General features: G+C 45.9%; 1 long non-coding RNA gene across 1 annotated transcript in view; it reads left to right on the forward strand.

Annotated features, from left to right (window-relative positions):
- The window catches only part of LOC110289897 (uncharacterized), a 66,054-nt gene extending 64,957 nt beyond the window's left edge, over positions 1-1,097 (forward strand). Inside the window, exon 3 of the long non-coding RNA XR_015044516.1 lies at positions 1,010-1,097. This is a non-coding gene — a long non-coding RNA (uncharacterized LOC110289897). The remainder of the gene's footprint in view (positions 1-1,009) is intronic.
- Positions 1,098-13,913: the final 12,816 nt, after the last annotated feature.

The raw sequence follows: 13,913 nt of genomic DNA on the forward strand, positions 1-13,913 counted from the left end.
TGTATACATATACTCAATTAAAGGTAGCAACATTTATAGCAAAGGGTCTGAGGGGTAAATATCTGGAGGTCTCTGAGACAATAAAAACATAGCAATACACAGACAAAATTAAAAAGTAACAATCAGTTGTATCCCTTTTGCAGAAAAAGAGTAGGAAGAAATAAGCAGTGTTGTGCTGTAGGAACAGTATTGGGCTGTAGGAGCAGTGGACAGAAACTTCATTTCCTATTGGTTCTCTATGACCCTTGGTCATGGGGCTTGAGTCCTGTAAATTCTGAGCTTATGACTGAAGATAGGAGCAGATGGTAAGGCCCACGATTAGTGTCAAAACCATTACCCTCCTCTCTTTAAGTAGAGGCTGAAGGTGACTCTGGTGAGCTGAGCTAGAGTGTGAGATTGTTTTATGTAGACTTTCTTCACCTGTCCCATGCAATTTCACTGTTTTGTTTTGTTTTAATATACAATTTGTTGATTTTCAAGACTCACAGAGGTGCTGTGGAAACTCAAGACCCCAAATGTGCTTGTAATTGTTGGTAGGGGGAAGGAGCGCTTCATAAGCCAATTCGTGGTGAAGTCTTCCCTTCATTGTAGCGGTCAGCAAGAGCAATAGACACCTCTGGCGCTCACTCTCTCCTCGCCAGCTATACCACACTGTACTTGTGCCCACTCAGCACCTTGGCTTTTCAATAAATGTTCCTTTCAGAAGGTAAACGGAGAGTGTCGTGAATACATCTTTCAAGTCTTTGAAGGAAGCTGAGGACAAGATGAGTCACCCTACCTTGCTTAAAGATGGATTGAATTAAACTATGGGTGTATTCAAACAGGCAGATGGCCAGAAGTCTGCTGCTGACACTCATCTTCGCCCTCCTCCCGTTTCCCCCTGTCCGAATACATGAAAGATTCGGCTGCATTCTAAGTATGTGTGTGGCATTCTTATCTGATTGACCTCCTCCAAATCCCATCTTATCTCCGCTTGTAAATTATTAGCATCCCGGTCCCTGTTTTCCAGGCCCTGGAGCACACAAGCAAGAGTCTGCCCTGCAGGAAAACACAGCCACTGTGAGGCCTCTGGTCCTCTGCGCCTCACTTGGAGATAACGTCTGGAGTGCTCTGGCTTTGCTAGAAAGCAGTTCTGCACATTGCAACAACCAGGCTCCTCTTGCAGAGCGGATAGATAAGTGTTCACTCATTGCCCTTCCTGTGTCCTTTCATGATGACCTAGGATATCAGGCAATGCAAACGTTGTATTTGGAAATCTATGGTCCATAAAATACTTTTGCACTGGCTTGCAGGAAATGAGTTTGTTTAACAAGACAGCTCTAAATGTTAAGTTAGTTTGAAACAGATGGATGGGTATGGATGATTGCTGCCAATACCCCAGGCCCAAGGAAACCAGAGGGCAAGGTAGCCAGCGGGAGAGCTCCCTCCTGCCTGGCTTCGGGGATGTCTGTTCCAAGGGATGATGCAGAAGTACATGGGCTCCCATACTCATTGGCTTTGCATCCAAGAGAAGTAGCAGAAAAGCTCTTTGTGAAATATCCTAAAGGAGCCTCTTCCAGAAAGGACCTCATTCTCTGGGGTTCAGGGGAGCCGTTTACCTGTACTTGACAGACAGGTGAGGCTATTGTGGGAAACCTTGAAAAAAAAAGGGATCCCTGGTTTTTCTGAAGTCAGCAGCAATCGGTGCTCAGAACTGTCACCACAAGAGACCCAAAAGCAAAACAAGGGGAGTGGGGGCTTTTCTAGGAATTCCCTGTGCTCCTCGTGGCGTGGCAAGGTGACCAAGGTTCCTGGTTCACCATTAGACAGTGTAGAGGCTGCACGTTACAGAACCACCTGGGCCAAGCGAGGGTTGCTGTCAGAGTCAGCTGACTCCGATAAGGAAATCCCTTACAGGCAACTCCTAGTTGTAGCTGTGTGCCTCCCCCTCCTTCCACTGGGCGTGGAACAAGGAAGATCAAATGCACTGCGTGCTCTGCACACTGGAAATCGGGAACTTGATCACTGCCGGCTGATGATGTGTTTTGAAAAAAGAGTGGAGGAGAGGTGTTCTTTCCCCAAAAGTTCCCATCCACTGTTGAGTAAACACCATAAATCTACGGCGGGAGACAGGCTGCCTGCACTCCGATTACCTCTTGCTACACTTTTAGCTTCAACTTTTAATTCCCTGAACATGAACAACCTTGTATTCCAGCCCAGGTCTGATTAATGAGGCAAGTTCACCAACGTAGGGGCCGAAGAGCAGCTTCCCACCCTCTTCCCTCCTTTCCCCCCTGTGGCTCAGTAACCATTTAAGCAACCCCATCCCCCACCCCCAAATATACAAGGCAACCAACTACAATAAAATCTATAGGCCCTGGCAGATAAACTCCTTTGTCTCTAGGCAGAGCTCGCTGCTGACAGGGAGCAGGACTGCTCCAGTTTGCCCTGGGGAATCTAAAATGTCTCACTGCTAGCTCCAGCAGGAGTCTTGTACACCTTGCCTAGGGGGGTCAACTGGAAGTCTGTGGGATACAGACAGGACCATCTGCTTCCCAGGCTACTGCATATTTGAAGCTATGGCCAAAGATCACACTCTCAAGATGACCCAAATTTACACCCAGGAAAAAAAGGAGATCGTCTTATTAAAATATCTGTACTCCAAATACGCTGATGAGTGTCTTGAATAATTTTGGCATGGGGGAGAGCCGGCTGAGTATTTAACGCATGCTAGGCACCCTCCTAAGAACTGTCATGGTGCTCCTGTGAATAGTTTTGGGGAGCTCTGGGAAGGCCCCACATAATGAGTTCTGCATATCTGACATCATTTGCTGACAACAGCAGCCCTGGGTGGTTGGTGGCATTAGCTCCATGCTTCCCCCGTGAGTGAGCAGAGGCTTATGGGAGGACATGGTGTGCTACATGGCTAGTCTCTGTTGTCATCTTGACTGCATCTAGAATCAGCTAAAACCCAAGCCTTGGGCAACTCTTGTGGAGGATTTTTCTTATCAGACTTTTTGAGGCAGGAATATTTACCCCAGTGCTGGACATCTGGTGACAGGCCATGTAAAAGGATGTTCAAGAAGGAAACTTTGCATTTTGCCTGCTTAGCCTCCCTCCCTCTGGCAAGACCATCTATCCTATTGCTACATTTCATCACCAACATTAGAACAAACTTCTTTGGGATTCTAATATAGACTGAAGCCAGTGTCTCTCCAGGGGTCCTCCAGGACACTACATGGGAGCTGTGAGACACTTAGTGTGAAAAGGCCATTGCTGGATTAGCTGAGCTGTATCCTGTAAGCCATCTAAGAAATCCTATATATATTCTCTACTTTGAAGAGCCCTGACTAATACACTTGTCCAGGGATCCAGTTTGAGTCTGAGCTCTGCTCTGGCTTCAACTTCACCCTCAGTAATCCATAGACTCACCTTGGTAATTTCATCCACTGCCCACTACTAACCCTTACACGTACATGTCTACACACCCGCACCCTCGTCCACACTTGCTTCAGCATTAGATTCATTCCCTCAAGAGAACCTGGATTGATCCAAAATGTAGAGATATAGAATATAACTTCCCCATGCTGTTAAGGCTTTCACAGAATCAAACTTCCAACTGAGTTTTGATTTTTAAGCAAACTTTTGTTCAAAATGGCTAGCTGGAAATTATCTTAGATGTGCAGGCCCTTCAGTGTCTTAGAGCTTCTCTGCCAGTGTAGCATAGCAACAGCCAGAGGTGATGCACAGAGGAGAGCCATTGTGTTCTAATAAAACATTATTACAAACAAGACAAAAACCCCGGGCAGCCTAGGAATTTGGAGCAATGGACAGTAGTTTGAGACTCCATCATTTTCAACTCAAGACACCGTTAAAAGTAATATTAGGACCCTAGTGTTTTAGATATAGGGTCAGTCCAACCTACCAGAAGTGAACATAGAGGCAGGGTCCTTGCAGGTAGACAGTAGAAGTATGGGGACATTGTTGTCACAGCCAGGTATCCTGGGCCAGGCAGAGCCCAATTAACATTCTACATAAAAGTTCCCTGGCCTAGCAAGCTTAAGAAAACAGACACCAGGCAACTGAGTGCATCCCCACTGCTGCCGGTGTGTGTATATGTGTGTGTGTGTGTGTGTGTGTGTGTGTGTGTGTGTGTGTGTTGCTAACCATGGTGAATCTAGGGAAGGCCATCCCCATCTCCCTAGAGGGACTGATGCATGAGGCCTGAGCATGTTGGCACAAGGTCCTTTGGATGCATCACTATGAACCCCAGGCTCATACGTCTACTATGCTATCTTCCCTGTCCCTCGGTTCTGGTCCCAGGAAGAGTACCCATCTGAGTGGCTACCAGCCACACAGAAGCCTGCAGTATCCTCAGCGTACAATTGTGTGCTCATGGGGGATTCTAGTGGCTCTGCCTCACTGCACAGTGGGGCCCTGTGCTGTCTACCTACAGATCACAGTGATGTGAGAACCTGGTCCCGGTGTCTTACATCCTGGCCTTATTTCCTTGGTCCTGCCTCTCCCTGGCCCAGGCAGCAAAGGCATCCAGTCACCTCTCACCACAGTGAGCAGACCCCATAACAGACAGGCAGAAGACAGTTCACAGTACAGTCCTGAGTTACTCTACCACCAAGACAATTTTTGCAACCTCTCTGAGCCCCAGTTTCCCCTTTGGTAAATGGATGACAAGATTAGCTTTTGCCCGGAGGAGATGTAAGGAAGAAGATAAGTAGGACCTAGAAAAGGCCAGCCCCCGGAGAAGAGGCCTCCACACTGAGCTGCCAGGAAAGGCTTCTGCCATCTGTCCATGCCTCAGAGCCAATGCTGATCAGAGGGGAGTATTTAAAAGGGACCTTGACTTACTTTGTGGTAATCAATCTGGCCCCCTGTTTGAGATTCTGAGAACCACACTCAGTTTCATTCACACCCTGCCTGTCCTTCATGCCAGATGTGGCCCTTGCCTCTCCAGTGTTATTCAACCCTTACATGCAGCTTTCAAAAACATCCCAAACTCATCACCATGTAGGGGTGGGGAAAACTGAGGCACTCAATTTAAACAATCCCCCAGGGCAAAGGAAAGTCCTGGTGCTGGGATTAGAACCTGTGGTGAGCACCTGAGTTGTCCCTCCTAACCACAGGTATCTAGGACACAGCATGGGCTAGGCCTTAGCTGGGCATGGAGGTGCTCTGAGTCCACACTGGGACAACTGAGGCAAGGCCCAGCTCTCTATGGGACACACCTGTTCCTTTAGTGCCAGCTGCCCTGAGCAGGACATAGTGAAGTCACTGGCTCCACTGGACCCTTAGCTTTCCAGAGCCCGGGGACATTCAAAGGTGTGGGCAGTGAGAGCCTGGGATTGCACTGTGCAGAGGACAGCAGAGGAGGAGGGTGTCACTAACAGTGACTAGAGATGGACATGGCTTTTGTCATCATCTCCGTGCCTTTGAGGTGGGAAGGATGAGTCAGGTAGGAAGGCAAGTGGTCCCCTAATTCCTGAAAGGGGGCTCCTGGCTCCTGGTTGGAGCTCCATTTGCCTGTATCCTGGGCCTGGGAGCAGGGACTCTGGGAGTAGAGCTGAGCCCCCACTGGGAAGTGAGAGCCTGGCTCAGTTCCTCATCTGAGGCACACCCAAATTCCCAAGGCAGTTAAAAGCCTCAAGTTGCTCAACTGTGTCAGGGAAAGCCTGGGCCTATGCTTTCCGAATAGTGGCTGAGTCTAAACTTTGGTGACCAGAGTCTGGCCTGTCTGGCCTCAGAGAGTGAGGAACACACCCTCCATGTCCCATAGTCCACACAGGGAGGAGAGAGCTGCAATTCTGATGGCCAAGGGACAGCTGTTCCCCATTTGTCTCTGTCAAGCTCTGACGCCTTTGGGGACTAAACTTGAAGGACAATTTTGACGGTTGTAACCAAGAGAGCTGAAGGAGGTCAAGGACACCCTACCCCCACCCTACCCCTGCGTTATTCTGGGACTTTTTTCTTGCTCAGGAGAAGACATTTTGGTAAACAAGGGCTGTGACCAAATGTACCTCCCCTCCCCCTCTCCCACACCACACTCTGTCACCCAGGCTGGAAAGAAATGAGCCAGCAAGAAATATTTCATGTCTAGCTACCATCTTTTGAGACATACCTGCTTGGGACACCTATGACCCAAGACCCTTGGCCCAGTTCTACCGCCACCTCCACCTAACCATCACGAACACACACACACACACACACACACACACACACACACACACACACTGTGATTTAAAAGCCTTAATGGCCTATGACCCTCAAAGCAAAGCCCCTCAGGAGCCTTTAGTAACTCCTACTCTGAGTGCTGCCTGTCTGGACTTCTTCCTGGGCTATAACTCTAGGTGGGTGCCTGGCAGCCCTGTTTATTCGGACCTTTGGCCTGGCCCTGTTCCCAGCATGCACTGCAGCTCGCATGGTGGGTCCTCTTTTTCACCTTATAGGATATTAATTCCCGCCAGCTGGGTGATTTAGGCCTAGAGTAGGCACAGTAAGAGAGATGCTGAATGACTGTCAGAGCCATGGGCTCTGAGGTGTCTGGCCCAGGGAACTTTAGGGAGGGGTTGCAGGCTCCAGTATATGGAGGCTGTTTCCCAGCAGGAGGAAGTCTGGACACCTCCTGGGATTTCCCTGTGGCTTAAGGAACCCACTTGGTTCCTCTAGCTTTTGCTCTTCTCCTGCAGAGTACCCGGCTTTCCCATGTTGCCTTCAACTCTTGGGAGCTTCCAGTAGCACCAATGTTTGCTGGTACAGTTCAGGAGGCTGAACTAACTCTCACTCACAGGAGTCAAGGTGCCATGGGTCTGGTACCAGCAGATAGCTTTCGCCTCCCTCTGTTTTGGTTTCTCTAGGCTATTAGCACTCCTTGTCGGTGGACCCTTCCTCTCTCTATATTACAGAATGACTCTTCTGCCCACCCCCGTCTTCCCTCCTCTGGCCTTATGTCTCTGTTTTATGAGGCTCTGGATGATAACAAAGTTGTACTCGGGGACCAGAGGCTGCAGGTGTTTTGAGAGTGAGTCTCCTGCCGCTCCCACCTGTGTGCTGAGATTGCAGGTGAGCACTGTCGGGCCCAGGTGAGAGTGTGTTTTAGTTACATTTATATCGCTGTGACAAAACAACATGAATTATTATTATTCATGGGCTATTATTAGAAGGAGGGGGTTATTTGGGATCACAGGTCCAGAGGGATAAAGTCCCCTGCTGCTATGATGAGGAAGCGTGGCAGCAGGCAGGCATGACAGCTCAGACAGCTTCGAGGTCCTGTCTTAAACCACAAGCAGGAAGCTGGAGAGATGGCTCAGCAGTTAAGAGCACTGACTGTTCTTCCAGAGGTCCTGAGTTCAATTCCCAGCAACAACATGGTGGCTCACAACCATCTGTAATGAGATCTGATGCCCTCTACTGGTGTGTCTAAAGACAGCTACAGTGTGCTTATATATAATAAATAAATTATATATTATAATCTTTAAAGTACCCCGGAGCTCTTGTCTCTAGCTGCATATGTATCAAAAGATGGCCTAGTCGGCCATCACTGGAAAGAGAGGCCCATTGGACATGCAAACCTTATATGCCCCAGTACAGGGGAACGCCAGGGCCAAAAAAAAGTGGGGGTGGGTAGGGGAGTGGGGGGGAGGGTATGGGGGACTTTTGGGATAGCACTGGAAATGTAAATGAGGAAAATACCTAATAATAATAATAATAAAACCGCAAGCAGGAAGTAGAGCAAACTGGGAATGATGCATTGCTCAGAAAGCTCAAAGCCCACCCCCCAAATGACATACTTCCCCTGTAAGATCACACCTCCATGAGCCTCCCCAAACAGTCCCAAATGCCAGAGACTATGGGAAGCATTTGTCAGTCATACCTCCACAGAATGGTTGAAATCTAGTAAGATATGGGGTGTGGCAGCTAGCTGGGTAAGAGTGTATGTGTGTGTTTCTGTATATGTATATGTGTGTCTGTATCTGTATCTCTGTATATGTTTCTGTATGTGTGCATGTCTCTGTGTTTATGTCTGTATCACGTATATGTGTTTCTGTGTGTTTCACTCTGTGTGTGTGCCTGTATATATGTACATGTGTCTATGTATGTGTATGTATCTCTGTGTGTTTGTATGTATGTATGTATGTGTGTCTGTGTATGTTTCTGTATGTGTGTGTGTCTGTATATGTATGTGTGTCTGTCTGTGTCTGTCTGTCTCTCTGTGTGTGTCTGTCTATGAGTGTCTGTGTGTGTATATATATGTGTGTATTTTTGTGTATCTCTATGTGTGTGTGTGTCTTATGTGTTTGTATATGTATTTTGTATGTCTGTGTGTGTGTCTGGGCAGGGATTGGGGAGGGCATACCAACAATAACACAACCCAGGAGGACTGGCTGGATCAGAAAGGGTATTAACCACTATATCCGAGGTTCTCCAAAGACTGCTTGAGAGTTGGGGGGTTGACAATGACCCAAGGCCAGCAGATCTTGGTCCTCAGCCAGGTGGGCAATCATCTGGGTTTGCTCGGGGCTGAGGATCTCCTGGGAAGGGCTTTTGGCACTAAAGCCAGGTCAGTCCTGGGGGAACCTGGATAGCAGGTATCCTATCTCCCCCACCCCCAACTCTGTGGCTGAGACAGGATCTAACCCCCTTTTGTCTTCAGCCTTGATCACTGGGACAGATGCCCACTCCCGTTACTCTTGGTGTGTGTGTGCAGGGGGAGGGGGGGCGGAGGGGGCGGGGCGGGTAGGGGTTGCTCTCAACATCTCTCTTGGAATAGAAGCCAGAATTTTTCCAGGATTTTGGACTGGGAAGTGGAAAGTGAGCACTTAAAAACCTTTAGGGTTTCATGAGAAGAATCAGATTTTATTTTAACAGTAAATTATAATATTTGACAAAATGCAGACACATTGCTTCTCAGAGCTGGTACTGAGTCAGTGTGGAAAGTATTCTTTCTCTAGAGCAGCAGTTTTGTCCTCGGCCTTCCTGGTGCTAAGACCCTTTAATACAGTTGCTTGTGCTGTGACCCCAGCTGTAAAATTAGTTCATTGCTACGTCACAACTGCCGCTGTTATGAATCATAATGTAAATAACTGATATGCAGGATACCTGATATATGACCCCAAAGAGGTCACAACCCACATATTGAGAACCTCTGCGCTAGAGGACCCTACACTGGAGTAAGTGTGAATTACAGAAAGACTTTACTTGAGTGGCGATGGCTCAGGGAAGACTTCAGCAGCGTGTCTTCACTAGGACACACCCAGGTAAAGAAGAATCCTGACCATCAGGATGGAGACCCCGCAGGGTCTCTGTCAAGCCTCTGGACTCTCCTTTGTGATGGTTAACCTTGTTAATTAAACAGGATATACAATCACTATGGAAACACATTTCTGTGTGTGCCTGTAAGAGTAATCCCAGTCAGAATGAATGGGAAAGGAGGAGTCTCCTTAAATGTGGGTGGCATCCTCTCATGGGCTATGGTCCTGGAGTGAAGAAGATGGGAGCTGAGTACAATGTTCATCTCCCTTTGTTTCCTGACTTGAGGCAGGAGAATCCATGGTCTCACTCTTCCACAAACTACCTTCCCCATAGGACACTCTGCACCCTGAACTGTGAGCCAAATACAAAACTTTCCTTTCTTCACAACAATGTGAAACGAGAAAGGAGAGGTTGTTCCTCTCATGGCCCATCAGAGTGTATAAAATACTCAGGAATAGGTTAAGGAATAGTCATAAGTACCATATATCGATCTCCTAGTTGGTAATAATAAAATATTTCGTTTTGCCAATAAAGCATGGATACATTGACAGTCTGCCAGTTTTAGTTGCTTCATGTCCTTGTCAACATTTTTCATTCATGGTGTTTAGCATAGCGGCCATTTAGTACATGGGAAATGGGATCTCATTGTGGTTTTAATTAGAATTTCCCTAGTTACTTGGGAATTAATTAGGGAAGTAATTCTCTAATTTCCCTAATTATGTTGTCTACCTGTGCAGGCTTATTGGCCATTGGTAAAGTGTCTGCTCTACCTTGTATGGGTTTGTTGTTATTGCTGTTGTTGTTGTTATTCAGACATCCAGCAAGAAGCAGCTCAAGGGTTTATCTTGGCTCACAGTTTGAAGGTCCGACACATCATGGCAGGAATTGGCGTTGGGTCAGATGCCCTGTGGCTGTGTCATGTGGAATGCGAGGCTGCCTGCTCATATCTCAGCAGACCCAGAAGGGGACAAAGAGGAAGGCAGACACCCACACGACTTCAGCCAAGGATGGTGCTGCTCACATTCAGGGTGGATTTTTTTTTTTTTGTTCTGCCCTTGTTAAGAATTTATAAGAGATCTTTATACATGCCTAAAATAAATAAATCCATTACTGACTAGACAGATTCTGAGTATTTTCACCGTCTATGCCTTTTTTCATTTTTGCTGCATATAAACAATTTATCAGTTGCATTCTGTCATCAGTGGTTTTCTTGTTCTAAGAAGTTTCTGCCTACACCAAGATGGCCAAGATTTTCCAAGTCTTCTGCATGTGTAGGGATAATTTTGGAATCTTGGCTTCTTTAAAAAGCACAAATATTATAAAAATATGCTTTCAGTTTAATCCCAGGTGTAGGAATGTGGGGCTATTTCAGACTGTCTGCAGCAGCTGACTATGATTTGCCTCATGCTCTAGTAGAGATGTGGTTTTGCCAGCTGCAGATAGTCTCTATGATTGTAGTATGTTTGGAATTCTGGGAATCTTTCAGAAAATACCTAAATGCTAAGACCCGAGAGGTGAGGTCAGTTGTTGCTGGTCATTTAGGAAGATTGGTTGCAGTTTCTAGTAGCCATGGTCAAAGAAGAAACAAAAGAAAAGAAATTAGATTCATGAATTTTCCTATTTCCCGTCTCCCCACTATCCTTGTTTTTCTCTCCTATCTAGTTTTTTTTTGGGGGGGGTGGTAAAACCAGGGGTAGGGTGACATAAAGGGTGGGAAAAAGAAGGACCCACAAAGTAGCAAAGACCAGCTCTATTTGTATTTTATAATTTGGGACTTTTACTTCTAAAGATGTATTGCTTAATTTTCATTTGAAGATGTAAAATGATGTTGCTATTCTAGATTTTTTGTCAGCTCTGGAACTTCCACTTGATTCTTTAAAAAATGTATTGCTAAGACAATGGGAAACAGAGAGGATAATGGAACACATGTGATAAGAAAGCAGATAGGAGAGTGTGTATGGAAAGGAGAGGAACCAGCTGGAGGTAGGAAGGTGCTGGAGCAAACTGTGGGGGAGGGGGGCAATGAGAGGAGAGTTTAATGCTTATGTTATGAGTGAAGATGATACAATGAAACCCATTGTTTTGTCTGATAACCTTAAAATAAAAATATATATAGTATATATGTGTATAAATATTATATAGATGGATATATATGAATGTTTATATATTGTATGTATGCATATATACTACATACATATACATTCATATATATCCATTGTTGTCTCCAATTCTCCATCTGATCACTCATTATGGCTATGTTTTCACTTATGTCCTTTAAACATGCAATTGTTAAAAGTTTTTATGGTGCTGAGCAATTAGCTCAGTGCTAGAGTAGTTTAGCATGTACCAGACCCTGGACTTAAACCCAAGCACCAAGGGAAAACAAAAGCTCTTATCTAGCTCTTATCTAGTTACAACATAGGATATACTTTGGCTTTTGTGTCATTGTGTTCTCCCCTTGAATACAAATCACTTTAAAACCTTTTTCTCACCCATTTAAAATTTCTTCTTGATGCTGTTCCTCGTGCTGATGGTGGCAGAGATTCTGGATCCTGTCTTTCTTTGACATCTAGGTGGTTACTTGTGGATATCATCTTGAAGATGTAGAAGTCTGGCTTTGCAGTCTTTAATGTAGCCTTGCTCAACATTTCTCCTTAGACTGAGAGAGAAAATTAACCCCTGGGACATGGTCTCTTGGTCCTTAGTATAACGTACCTAGGATTTTATGACTTGCCTAGGGCATTTCAAAGGTTCTTTTGGAAAAGTTGGCAGGATTCAAACTCTAAATTCTGTCTCCTAATTGGTGGGTGAGAGATGAATATCAACTCACATTTAAAACTTTTAAGCACTTCCAGCACCCTGCCCCGCCCCCATTTCTGATCACTGTGGATGTCCATGTTCTGTCCCCTGTCACCTCATGGCAATTTTCTGCCAACAGCCTGGAGGGACCTTGGGGAAGACAGTATAGGCCTGGTCTTACCCAATGAAGTTCCTCCTTCCAAAAGCCAATCCCAACTTCTCTGTCTGCCTAGGTTGCTCCCAACGCTTCCAGATACATATTTTCTTTTTCTCACATTTTGTTCAGAGTGTATAAACCTCCTGGAGAGGATTTGACACTAGCAACCATCCAACCCCACCAGCATCAGAACTACCTCTTCTGAACCTACTGTAAGGTTTCGAACAATATTTTTTTCAAAATCAGCCTCCACAAAAAAAAATGTTCTGAATAACATTCTCTATAATAGTAGCCTAGGGTTCTTTAAAGCCTTTTCTGTTAGTAGCTGGAATTTCTCAGGACAATATTGTAGGAAGCCAGAAACAGAGACTACCAGGCCTGCCACTTCCCAGCTGTTTAAAGGCACCAGGGCACTCAAAAGCTGCATAAAGGCAATTTGTGGTGGAAGGGTGTGGTCTTCAGAAGTGTTAGTGCTTTGTACAAATATACAATACAGTTCCCATAGCATAAGCCTTGAATACCATTACTTAGGAGTGGTCGTGTGGGTTGGTTTGTTTGTTTGTTTGTTTGTTTGTTTTTTCATGAAGACGCTGATGTTCTCCTGTTCATCAGGAGCCCTCCTTGAAAGTTAAGTTCATTTTTGATCAACCCAAACTTGCAAACTTCATTCTTGCTGATAAGTGAGGGTGTTGGTGTTAGGATACTGAGGTCTTCCCAAGACAGTCACTCTGATGAGTGCTTTGTGGGGTCTTGGACACTGTGGACAGCAAATAAGAAAAATCTCTAGATACTGAGGCTTCTTCCTTGCCTCTGTCCTTGAACTGTCAGAAGCCCAAGGAGACGAAAGAGCTGCTCAGAGTCACAGTGACTCACTTGTGCTGTGAATGCAGAGAACAAAACATACAGCAGTCTGTGTTCTACACTCAGCTGCACCTTCTGTCAGGGAGGGAGTGATTCTGAAGTTCACCGTGTCTCAGGGAGGAAAGAAAATATCAATGTGGGGCTGGAGAGACAACTTGGCAGTTAAGAGCAATGACTGCTGCTCTTCCAGGGGACTTGGGTTTGGTTCCAGCATCTACATGTGCTGGCCCACAACCACCTGTAACCCCAGTTCCAATAAGACCCAATGACTTCTTCCGACTCACTCTCTCTCTCTCTCTCTCTCTCTCTCTCTCTCTCTCTCTCTCTGTCTCTCTCTGTCTCTCTCTCATCACACACACACATACAGAGGGATCAGGGAGGAGGGAGAGAAAGAGCTTTTTTTAAAAAAAAAAAATCAGTCTACTTCAAATGTTCTTTCATTGGCTGAGATGTTTTTGTTTTGTTTTGTCTTGTTTTGTGTTTCTGTGATAAAATATCCTGGTCAAAATCAATTTAGGGGAAGAAGGTGTTTCTTTGGCTTTGTAATTCCATGTCCTTGTTGATGGAGGGTCTAGGTGGAAGGAATCAAGACAGCTAGTCACATCTCACCGAAGAACAAAGAGACATGAAGATGCACATTGGGCCTTTCTGCTGGCTGTTGTGCCCAGTGTTCTTCCCAGCAGGTAAAGGCATACTGCCCACATTCAGGGAAGGCTTCCCACCTCATTTCACAACCAAGACAATTCCCCACTCACATCCACAGGCCAACCTGATCTAACAATCCCTTATGAACTCTCTTCCCAGGGAAGCCTAGAATGTGTCCAGTTGACAACTGAAACGAATCGTCATACTT

This window comes from Mus caroli, unplaced genomic scaffold, assembly GCF_978045245.1.
Source record: "Mus caroli unplaced genomic scaffold, Mus_caroli_1 scaffold_2, whole genome shotgun sequence".
In the NCBI taxonomy this organism is placed as follows: domain Eukaryota; kingdom Metazoa; phylum Chordata; class Mammalia; order Rodentia; family Muridae; genus Mus; species Mus caroli.